Raw genomic sequence first — 12,108 nt, 5'->3', positions numbered from 1 at the left:
TGTACATAATCTCGTTCCACTAAATAACGAATTTGAGTGTTGGTCCAAAAGTATGTAACTGCGTTTCCAGTTGCTGCCCTGGCTTATTCCAAACACAGAGTATTTAATGATGTCTATCTGATCCGTGGATGGATGCAGCAAAGTTGTCCCACAAGTTGACATCTCTCACTATATCATTGTTGTTGTTAGGTGCCCCCAAGTCGGTTCTGACTCACAGTGGCCCTATGCATAGTTGCAGAGAACCCTGCCTGGTCCCGTGCCATCTTCATCCTATGCCTGAGCCCACTGATGCAGCACTGCATCAATACGCCTCTCAAGGCCGTCCTGTTTTCTGCTGGCCCTCTGATTTATCAACCATGACGTCCTCATCTGGGGACTGGTCTTGCCTGACAATATGCCCAAAGTATGTAAGGTGAAATATTGCCATTTGTACCTCTCACTAGAGTGCTTTCAAAAAATGAACGAATAAAAATGACTAAAACACTGAGCACATATATGTGGCTGGTTAAGAGCAAGGCAGGAAAATCAGCTGAGAAGGCTATATTGAATGGTTTAGGTGGGGAATCCCATAAGGGTAATTATAATGGATTTTCTGGAAATACAGGAGGATATTAGGGTTATCAGCAAGAAGTCTTAAGGAAAGAAAGCTGCACTGGTAAGAAAAAGGTCAGGAAATTTGCCCCCAGGAATTCCCCGCTGCCCCTCCCCCAGGACATTCTATTGGGGGTAGTAAGGTGATACAGGAATTTTACGGGAAGTCTTGCCCCTTTCACCCCACATTTTTAATTTTGCCTCCTCAGACTTCTTTTGTCCTCAATTTCAAAGGAAATTGAAAAGAAGCGAGGGTCTCCCTGTGGATGCCCAGATTGTCATTGTGATATGTAAGCCAACAGAAATCCTTGATGAAAGATCAGCGAGCTAGAAGCACCACTTTCAGAAATGTACCGACCCAGCTGCAGAATATAGAGGAAATATATATGGTAGTAATACTTTGCAATGGAATCTCGTATATTTAATGTGGATAGGTAGCATTGGTACAAAGATAATACTTGAAGACTGTGAAATAAGTAGGATTTGAAATAGATTCCAACTCATAGTGACGCCATAAAAGTGGTAGAACTAGACAATAGGGTTTATAAAGCTGTAAAACCTTATGGGAATATACTTTCATATATTTCATCCACGGAGAGACTGTTGGGTACAGAATCTAAGGGTTGTGGTTAGTATCCAAGCACTTTAACCAAAACGCCACCGGCATTCCTTGGAAGGAAGGGAAGCCGTGCTTTCACAAAAACAAAAGCTGGAACCAGCATTTCAATGCAAGCTCACAAATCATTTTTGTTAGAAAAACACAATCCAAGTAGTAGAGAGGTATATGTTAATGAAGAACTGGTAGGAAAGGTAGAAAGTAAATAACAAAATGAGCTAGGATAAATATTTCCTGAAAGGCTAAGCAGATAGAACTTCCTTCTTTAGCAACGGGGAGCCAGAGAAGACTGTTTACAAAAGGAACGGTATCATTAAAATTACATTGTAAGAAAATTACTCTCTTGGCAAAAAAAGGAGAAATATAATAAAGGAAATTTACCATGTGACTGTGAAAAATGAAAATATGATGTAACCTGGGCCAGAACTCAAATGTTGATACCCTTACACCTATAGTTAATCAGTCAACATGCTCTATCAATTTTATTCTCTAAGTACCATAAAGACAAATATTGTTATTGTTTTGATTGGAGATTTTACCCTCCCTCCCTGGATATTCCTATGAGTCAATTAGTCGGCATCTCTGTCTCTTCTGCATACGTATGATTTGGAAATTAGAGCTTTGCTTTACAATGTTTTTGCCTGGGGCCACGTCAAGTTGTTGGGACATGGTCCATCTCACAGAGGAGGGCAAAGCAAGATGAAAAGCCAGAGTTTCTTTAAAACACCAAAAACAACAGTGGTTTGTGCTCACAGCTGAGTAATTTCACTTTTGCTAGTATTTCCTTGACCAAAGAGAACCATGGGCTCTTAATTAAGCTGAATGGTCAACTGAATGGGATCCAAAAGCCTCCTACACAAAAAGAAATACGGAAAGGAATCGTGATTATTTCAAATACTAGTGCCAACTAGCTCGCCCTTCTCTAACTCTAAGTCACTAATACGTTTGGGGCCACCTTCCAATTTGTCTGCAAATATAGGACGATGAGCATATTTTCTTCCTTTTTTTTTCCATTTCACATTGTAGGAATTAGTGTTGACCTGAAATGAACTGAAACATTTAAAAGTCCAACAATTATAAAGAGCTGCATAGGAATCATTTGAAAGATTTTAGTGGTTACATGTTGACCTGTTCCCCACAAGGTCAGTGGTTCAAAACCACCAGCCACTCCTTTGTAGAAAGAAGTGGTTTTCTATCTTCATAAAGTGTTTCAGTCATAGAAATTCACAAGGGACAGTTCTACCCTGTCCTCCAGGATATCTGTGAGTTGTAACTGACTATAGTGATAAGTTTGTTTGTTGTAGTAGGAAGAGGAAAGATTCACCATGCTAGGTGGTTTTTGTTTGTGTGTTTGTTTGTTTGTAAAAGTTAATAGTTGTGTTTTGCTTGTACTTCCCCTTAAGTACTGTCTTGAGTCATGGACCCAAGTAGGCCATGTGGGCTCCAAAGCCTGTTTAAATGGGCTGGCTGATGTGGGTCTAGGAAATGATTCCACCAAGATTTCCAAAGAAAAGAAAATGTCTCCCAGAACTCCTATTTTATAAGGTGTAAGGCATCATACCTTAAGAGTTCACAGTCCTGTTCAGAGCTATATGTAATTGCCCCTATTGCTGAGACGTATACATAAGGAGGCAGGGTGACGCTCATCAGCCTCTTTAGTGTGAAAGAAGTGAGGAAAGAAAGAAAAAGAAAATCAGGTCCATCTGTGGGATCCTTCATCAGCAAGAGAGTGAAGCTAGCCAGGAAGTTATTTTGAAGTCCCTCTGGGTGGTCTTGAACCACTCCTACTTGGGTTAGCTGTTGGCACATTTGGAGTCTATTACTAATGATAGGGTGCTCTGGTGGTAGTGGGTGTAAGGGAGTCTTCCATGCTACATTGATATTCTCAGGTCACATGTGGTCATGGTGCTATTATTTTCCCTGGTACACAAATGAGAAGACAGGTCAAAGGGAGGTTAAATAACATTAAATAGATGCTGACAGAGTTAACTATAGAGGTCAGACTGGAACCCAATTTTTTGACTCAGTCTAATGGGTCTTTATTTGCATCGAGGATGGCTTGAGTTACAGGAGGAAGAGAAAATTACCTACTCCAATAATGATTTCCAGTTTCCTGCCTGCCAAAGAACAAGTGCTGAAATCCTAAAGCCTAGTAGACCTTGTTTGGGAATAGAGTTGGCTCACCTGCATGTATTTAAATTAACATGGGATTGTATTGGCATAGGGTGAGGTGTTGCTTCTTTAGAACAAATGACTAGGCCGCTGGTAGTTAAGCATTTGGGATGAAAGTGAAAGGCTTACAGTTCATACTCCCTAGTGATCCAGGAGGACACTAAAAATAAAAAAGACCACGTGATCTATCCCAGTAAAATGGACTGTATAGGAAACCCTAGTGGCAGGTCTACTCTAACATATAGGGAAACTATGACCCAGAATTGACTAAAGATAAAAACACCATCCCTATAAAGAAACACAAAAACCCACACATGAAGATAGAGATGAATATTAAAATCAGAGAGCCACAGCCAGAACACAGCCCAGGCCACTGAAGCTTGAAGAGGCCAGTAGGGCCACGCCTCTCTGGAGCCTTCAGAGTATGGTGATGTCTGCTTTGGGAACCCTAGCCTCCAGCAATATGAAATAACAAAGTCCTATTGCTTTGAGGCACTCACTTTGGAACACATTTTACAACAGCCCTAGGATGTTAACACATCTTTGGAATGTAAAATGTCTGAATATAGTACCTTATGGTTCTTGATTTCCAATGGTGATAAACAAACAAAACAAAAAAACAAAGAACCTCCCCCTCCATATCATTAAAAATCAGCATTTCCCCCTCATGAATTGGCTGAGGATCTAATAATTCATTCAAAAAACAAATTCAAATTCTGTATTCTACAATGGATATTGCTTTAGGACAGAGGTACATAGTGAATGCAACATAAGGATCAAGTATATAATCTCCAGAGACTCTCCCCAAACCCCAAAATTCCTTCGGACCTCAGAAGCTTACAGTAATGCCCAGTTTTACTACCAAGTATATTTAGATTAAATGTTTTACATAAAAAATGTAAAAAGCATTTTCAAAAGACTCTACATGCCTTTTAAAAACATAAGCAAATTTAATATTTGAAAAGAAATGCATGCAACTCACAGAAGGTTTTATCACAGTGAGTGAACCTTCAGCTCAGTAGGAGTGTAAACAGGTGAAAATCACATCTACTTCAGTAAAGCTCTTCCTGTTTTTATTAGAAATGTGTGTAATCTATAGCCTTACACGAAAGACCCAAGACCGATTTGTTTATACTTTTGTAAGTTCTCAATCCTTTCCAGATATTTGTCAGCACCGTCATTCAGTAAATTGACTCTTCTCTGATCTGCCTTATTCAATGTCCAACTTTCACATGCAAATAAAGCCATTGAAAAAGAGTTTTCATTCAGGCGCCCCTTAGTCCTCAAAGTAGCATCCTTGTTTTCAACTCTTTGAAGAGATCTTGTGTAGCAGATTTACACAAAGCAAGGCAGTATTATGCATTTATAGATAGATAAATAGACACTAGACAGTTATTGGACCAGAAGTAGGGAATACTGCATGTTTCAGAATCAGAAACGGTGTGTTTCTTGTTTGTATCATTTCATCACAGGTAGTAAATTTGTATTTTGGGAAAATAACCCCAGAAACCAAACGATATGCAAAAGAATGCAGCATCAGGATTAGAAGAAGAGTCATTAACAATCTGCAATATGCAAATGACTCAACCTTGTGTGCTGAAAGCAAAGAGGATGTGAAGCATTGACTAATAATGATCAAAGACAACGGCCTATTACATGGATCAGTGCCTCAATACTATTCTCACCACCTGACTGACAAATAAACCATGATACATAAGAAAATACTGAAGTTGCCAAAGATGTCAGTTTATCTGGATCCAAAGTCAGTTTGCTGTGGAACAGTAATCAAGAAACCAATGTATTTTCTTGGGCAAATCTGCATCACAAAATTTCTTTAAAGCAAAAACCAAACTAAATAAATAAACTCACTGCTATGATTCCCTGTTGATTCATAGTGATCCCCTGTGAGTTTCCAAGACTCTGTTTATGGGAGTAGAAAGCTTGGTATTTCTCCTGAGGAGCTGCTGCTGGGTTTGAAGTGCCCACCACATGGATCAAAGGCCTACACCTAACCCCCAGGGCTCCTTCTCCAAAGTAACAACATATTAAATGTGTTAAAGGTGCTCTGCAAGTTAAGGTGCTCCTGACCATTTGATTCTCAGTCACCTCAACAACAATGCAAACGGAAGACTGGAGAATAGAAATGGCAACTCTGGTGAAGAATAGAATATACCATGGACTGCTAGAAATGCAAAAAATCTGTCTTTTAAAAAGTCGGAATGCTCCTTAGAAGCATGGACACGGGAGGTTTTGTCCCTTGTAGATTGGACATGTCATCATCAAGGACAAGTCCCTGGTGAAAGATGTCATCCTTGGTTATGTGGAGGGTCAACAACAAAGAGGAAGACTACTAAGGAGCTGGATCCACACAGTGGCTGAACAATGAAATTAAACAGAGCAACAATAATAAGTATGAAGGAGGACCACTAAGCATTTCCATTTGTTGTTCATACCACTGTTATACATAGGAAGAGTATCAACGACACCTCGCAATACAATCACCAGCATATATAGGAGAGTAATTGATATCTAAACATTAGTTACCCTCATCTATCTATCTATCTATCTATCTATCTATCTATCTATCTATCTATCTATCTATAATTTCTATAATTTCTATAAGGGGTAAAGTTTATTAAGGCACAGATTTATTCCAAACAAAAATACTTAATCATGTCTCTGTGAGCATCCTTGTCTGCAGATGAGCTTTCTCAATAAAACACTTGTGATACTATTATGATGCAGTGGAATAAGTAGTAGACTGATATCCAAAAGAGAGTCGGATACCAAACCCACCAGCTCAGTTGCACTCAGAAGATCACACTTTCTCCTCCAGTGGAAATGTACTGTCTTGGAAACTCTAAGGAAGAGTCATACCATGTCCTATATGGTCACTAAGATTTGTAATCATCTGGATGCTAGTGGGAAATGGGCAGCCTTTTTTAACATGCATTAAAAGCGATACTTTGGTGCCACTAAAAATTATTTTGAAGGCAGGGCTCATATATTTTTAAAAATATTCAAGTAGACTTCCTCAATCGTTGAAGCTTGGCAACTAGCTTCTGGGAATTTTCTATAGCTCAAGCATTTTCGGGAGGGCCAGGAATAACTCTGAGATGAATTCCGTGTAGAATGAGCAAAGGTTATGGCTTCTGCTTTGGGGACACTCCGAAGGAGTTATAGTGACAGACTTTCTCAAAGGATGCAGGGAAATCACAGGGCCCTACTAGAAAGAAATGTTAAGAAAATTGAATACTACATTGGTGAGGGAAAGACCAGGCTAATTGTGCCAAGAATTTTTTTTAACCCCCATTACGACAATGCTCCTACTCACTTTTTGGAGGCCAGCAAGGACTGTCGTATGAGAATTGATTGAGAAACCGCACTTGGCCCAGTCTACAGCTCCAGCTCCAGTCTTCACCCTTCAGATGACGTTTTGTATGACAAACTCAAAGGACCATGACATGGGACACAATTGGATCTTCTCAAGGGCGCCCCAGCTGCCATTTCCACATGGTAAAACTCAGAGTGCAGGCTTTTTTTTGTTTGTTTGTCTTTTAAGGACAGTTTAGGGAGATGATGGCATGCCTTCAGAAATGTTTTTAGACCTAGACAGGTGATATCTCAAGAAAGGATAGCTTCACTTTTTGATATTTTTGTTGAGTCTTCTATCGGTAAACGTCTCTATTAATTTATAGCACTTACTTTGTGAATTCACTGTAGCACATTTATATCGCTCTATGCAACGTGGCCAAATTATTCTTAATGGGACACGTTTTGGACTTGTAGCCTGGAGGATCTCTGCTGCAACTACTGAACGCTATTGCTGTACTAGAGAGGAGTCTGGTGGTGCAGTGATGAAGCGCTGGGCTGCTACCCTTAGGTCTCTAGGTACAGTTCATCAGCCACTACATTGGGAAATGTCTGGCACTCCTATTTCATAAGGAGTTTAGTTTTCTTCTTTCCTGCCGGGTTACTGTGACTTGCACTCAGTTTGAAGACACACAACAAAACAACATCGTTATGTAAAACACATCACGGATAGTAGGACGGCTTGGAAGATCTTCAGCCTGGAACACATTCTTTAAAGTTCAATGTGCATCAGTCATCTGGAGGGATGCTAAAACGTAGCTTGGTGATTGCCATTGCGAAGGCTTCTCATATTCATGGATCTCACAGATAGCGCTTTTGCTGCTTGTCTGGGGAATCCCATGTGGAGAATCAGCAAGCTTCAGAATAAAGACAATGTCCTCCATTCAGAGATTCACCAACTGTTTCCATAAAGAATAAGTGGGGTGATACTATTTGGAGGGAATAACACCAAAGGATGACTTGTGCTTCATCAGAATACCCCCTTTCTTCACTGGAAGCACGAGGAGCACACTTAGCCAGAGAAAGGCCTGCATGAGATGTTACTGGCCACATGAGTGACAGAGCCTACCAGGCTGTAAATATTACACTGCTGCATGCCTCATTCACATGATAGACAGGTTATGAAATTGTTTTCTTTGTCAAGTCTCCCCAAGCTATGTCAGCTTGTCATTGATACACAAACTTGGCTACACCAAATGCACCAACCTATTTGTATTACTTCAGTGGAACCAGAAAGTTTCAGAAAGACATTCCTTTTTTTCATATTTTAAACACTGATTTTGGTAGAGCATTCCTACGTCTGCCTTTTTGTGAATGACTATCCATACACATATCTGTAGATATTTTTAAAACAGCATGGGTACCATTTTGCCTCAGGACCTTGACAAATTAGAGTACCTTTTTATCTCAAATACTGTCACATTCCTGATCAAAATGTGATATACGACTTAAATCAGTAGAGAGAAAATAAATTATCCCTAAAGAGCTTCTATACGCTATTTTTTATTGGACGTGTAGAATGTCAAAAGTGAAATATGAAGAAAGTCCGTGCATATGAGTTGGCTTTGAAACTTTAGTGACTGTAGCAGGGCAGTCTCATTGTTTACAGCAATTAAACGTTCCCTTATGTTTTCCTAAAGTTCTATCATGTTGCAAGTCATCGCTTTTAAATACCCATAGTTAAAAAAAAATCAAAATCGTGTAGTGTACAAACACACGTAAATAAAATAGACCGCATACATTGATGTCGCTTGACCATTTTTTAGTTGTAGTTTTGGGCTTTTTTTTAAGTTCCAGGAGCAAGTGTGTTATGTAGGTTCCGGAGCATAGAAACAGGTCAGTAAAGTAGTGAACATGTCTTGACTCTCCCTTACCACCAAGTAACGAGTCTCCTTCAGACAGTGTTGGAAGAATCACACAGCCGTGACCACGTGCTTCATCTTTCCTTCTGCCATTGCAAGAATCGAGCGACTTGGTGGCGCAGAGACTGGAGCGCAAGTGGCAGTTCTCTGATAGTGGCTTCCTGCATTTGAAAGCAAATTGCCAGCTGCTCTGGACCAGGTGTCATCGCATTCCCAGCGCCTCCTCCTCACCCTCCTGGAAGCTCCTTTAAGGAGTCCTCTGAGGGCCTTGGAGCCATCGGATTCATCCCAGCGTTGTGCCAGGCACGCGGCGGGGGGGGGGGGGGGGGGGAGGGGGGGCGCAGGAAAAGAACCGACGGGATACATTTCAAGGATAAGCTCCTGTTACTTCTGTCCACTGGGCGCCGCGTCCGAGGCACGCCGGTTTGTTTGGGGCGGGGGCGGGGACGGGCGCGCGTGCCGGGCCCCCATTGGCCCGCCGCTCGCCGCTGCAGTCGGGCTCCAGCCTCTGGGAGCGCGCGATCGATCCGCGGGGCGCGCGTGGAGGGAGCCGCGCGGCGAAGACCGGCGTTTCGGGGAAGCCAGGCGTCTCTGCCGGGAAGAAAGTGGTGGCTCCTGGGCGCTTGGCCTCCAGCCCTTCTGGGAGTGAACGGAAACAGAACCCCGGGCAGCGCGCGGCCCCCGCGAGTCGGAGAGGAGACCCACCGGCCCGCAGCTCGCGTGGGAGTGCAGGCTGTCCCCTTGGGTGTCAATCTGGTGATCGCCTCCCGCGGCTCCGTTGCTGTTGCTGCTGCAGCTGCTCCTGCAAGGAGCTCTGCCTCTTCGACCTCCAGGTAAGGCTCCTTGTCAGCTGGGGATTGCTTGTGGCGTGGGATCTTCAGGGCACCTGCGTGCAAAGCCATCTGTGATGAAGAAAGTGGTGCCGAGCGTGTTGCGCGCGGCCGAACGGAGGCTGCACACCTGGCTGGCATCTGAATCTGGAGCCGGTGTGTGGTCTCGGCTTAGGGAAACTTCCCTAAGTTCTAACAAGTATCTAGTTTTCCAGGCGGGAGGTTCCTGGAAAGGGGAGGTAAGGAACCAAGTTTAACCCCTGAGCTACCTTAGGAAGACGGACTAGATTTCCCATGGCAAATAATTAAGTTTGCTAGGTACACACCTCATGATGGTTAAGGCGTTTCTGTAGCGTGGTGAGTGATCTCTAATTCTATAGTGACATAACTCAGGCGGTTTCTTCCCCACCGTCTTCTCCTGGGAAGCTCTCTCCTCACTTCTCCAAGGCTGGTTAAGAAGACACATACAATTTTAAATTGCAGCCATCATTTCCCAATACCACCTTACAACCATGTTCATGCTTTAAGAACTTGTGTCTCGCAGTGCACAACCTTCTGAGTTTCAGCGCAAACTAACGCGGGACACGACAGTCTGCCAGAGCCGCTGGCATTATGTAACGTGCATTTCAAAATGATTGGATGAGTATCACTCATTTGGTGGTGTGTGGGAATATAGGGAGCTATGTGACCTGGGACATGCGAGCAAATAATTTTTTTTTTTTTTAGAGATCCGAAGCATTTGACACTCTTGTTTTTAAAGTCTCTCTCTGTGTGTGAGTGCCTGCGTGTGTGTGTGTGTGTGTGTGTGTGTGTGTTTCCATATTGAGATCGCTGTGACTTCCGAAGCTCTGTGCTTCACAGTATTTGATGTCTCTCTTGGACACATTTCGCTCTCCTGCCTGGTGAGTCATCTGACATACTTTGAGCTCACTCTGACCATTGCCGGATTCTCAATTTCTCATCAAGTATTTTGGGGCTTATTCACAAACTGTTCACCTGGAAAATTACCTTACAGATGGAGGGGAATATTTTGAAAGACGCCGGTTATGAAAATGTGCTTACAGTTTTTAATTACCCTCTACATGGCCAAAACATGAAAAATGCAACCATGCCAAACAGGTATTCATTAGCTTGATTTTTTTAAGGCATACGTGATGGGTTGGAAAATTTATCTAGTAATATTGAGACATACAGCTGTCTAGTGAAGTAACATCTCTTAATCATGAACTCATTCTAGGCACTTTGAGTATCATTTTAACCCATACTTTTTGCATTACAATTTATAGAAAAAGCCATAACATTTCTCAGTGTAAACCATGCTATGATTCTAGCAGAATTTCTTTAGAACCGAAAGGCAGATGGTTCGTCATCTGATTCACAAGCAGTTGATTGACTAATTACTCTGGCACGCGCGAGAGCCTAGCTACACACAGCGTCCACTTAACTCAGCTTAGTAACATTGAAGCTTGTTCAATAACATGATTCCGGGACTGCTTCTCCCTGGCAGAGAATCTGCTCATTATAAAGAGCTTTCCTATCAACTTAAAAACCCAATTTTGGTATGAAACACACCATTCCCATGTCAACTGTTCCCAATTCATCAAAAACGAACATCTACCATTCATTGCATTATGAACAACCATTCCTGTATTGAAAACCCCATTTTCATTCTGTGGTGTTCAGTGAGCCACCAGATACTCCATTCTTAACTTCTATTCTGTTCCATTTCCAAGCACTAGGAACAAGCTGCCCATGCAGGAATGCCTTTTTTCCCAAATAGACCTCACTATTTTCCTGGGTCTGTCTGTTCTGTAATGTGATCCCTTTATTTTGCCCACTCAAAAAAAGAGAAGTGGACTACAGAGTGGGCTTTGACTGTTTCATGCCTGATATAAAACACACTACATTCTCACTACAGCAAAAGCAGTACTTCAATTATGGAGCACAGGCTTTCTGTTAATTCTTCAAGTGGGATGTGTACGTACACTGCCTCAGTCTGTGAGGAAGGGGTGCAAAACAGGATCTCCTGAGACTGAGTGGGGATGTACTGCATCTGGTATTTGGATGACATATACTTCTTGTCCTCTGTGATATAGGTTGGGATCAATGCAGCTCCCCTGAAGTTTGGGGAGGGGAAGAATGTATGATTTCTGTTTCTTAAGGTGTGTTGTGAGGAGTGTCCAAGTCACACTTAGTACTGAGTGTGCCACTTTATGTGTTCTTATATGAACAGCGAACTATTCCTGTAGATTTCTGCCTTGGACAATGAGCTATCATTAGATGATGTCATTTGTGATCTGAAGATGCAGCACGTGATGGCCCCCTTCAGAGATGAGCTGGGCTTTTGGGGGGAAAAGTCTAAACCAAAGGGCCGTAGAAATGCAGTGTCCTCCCAGTTCCCTCTGCGTCTCACACGTCCTCAGATTTAAATTGAAGAATTATGATTCCACAACTCTCAAGCTTCTAACAATATTGCCGTCTCTCATTTCATATACTGCCACACAACATTTTGCTTGTAGCATGCTTATTACTTTTGCCTATACCAATTCATAATTTTATTTGTATTGAATTATAGGTAGAACTTACTTAATAGGTGTCATGATTTTAATTTTAGAAAAAGACTTACTTTTCCTGGAGACAGATAAAATAAAGTAGTTAAAGAAGG

General features: G+C 42.0%; 1 pseudogene; it reads right to left on the bottom strand.

Annotated features, from left to right (window-relative positions):
- The window catches only part of LOC142439844 (histone acetyltransferase type B catalytic subunit pseudogene), a 115,433-nt pseudogene extending 105,849 nt beyond the window's left edge, over positions 1-9,584 (bottom strand).
- Between the last annotated feature and the right edge of the window lie 2,524 nt (positions 9,585-12,108).

This window comes from Tenrec ecaudatus, chromosome 2 (assembly GCF_050624435.1).
Source record: "Tenrec ecaudatus isolate mTenEca1 chromosome 2, mTenEca1.hap1, whole genome shotgun sequence".
NCBI lineage: Eukaryota > Metazoa > Chordata > Mammalia > Afrosoricida > Tenrecidae > Tenrec > Tenrec ecaudatus.
The sequence above is the reverse complement of the archived record's forward strand: the minus strand, read 5'-3'. Positions and strand labels throughout refer to the sequence as shown.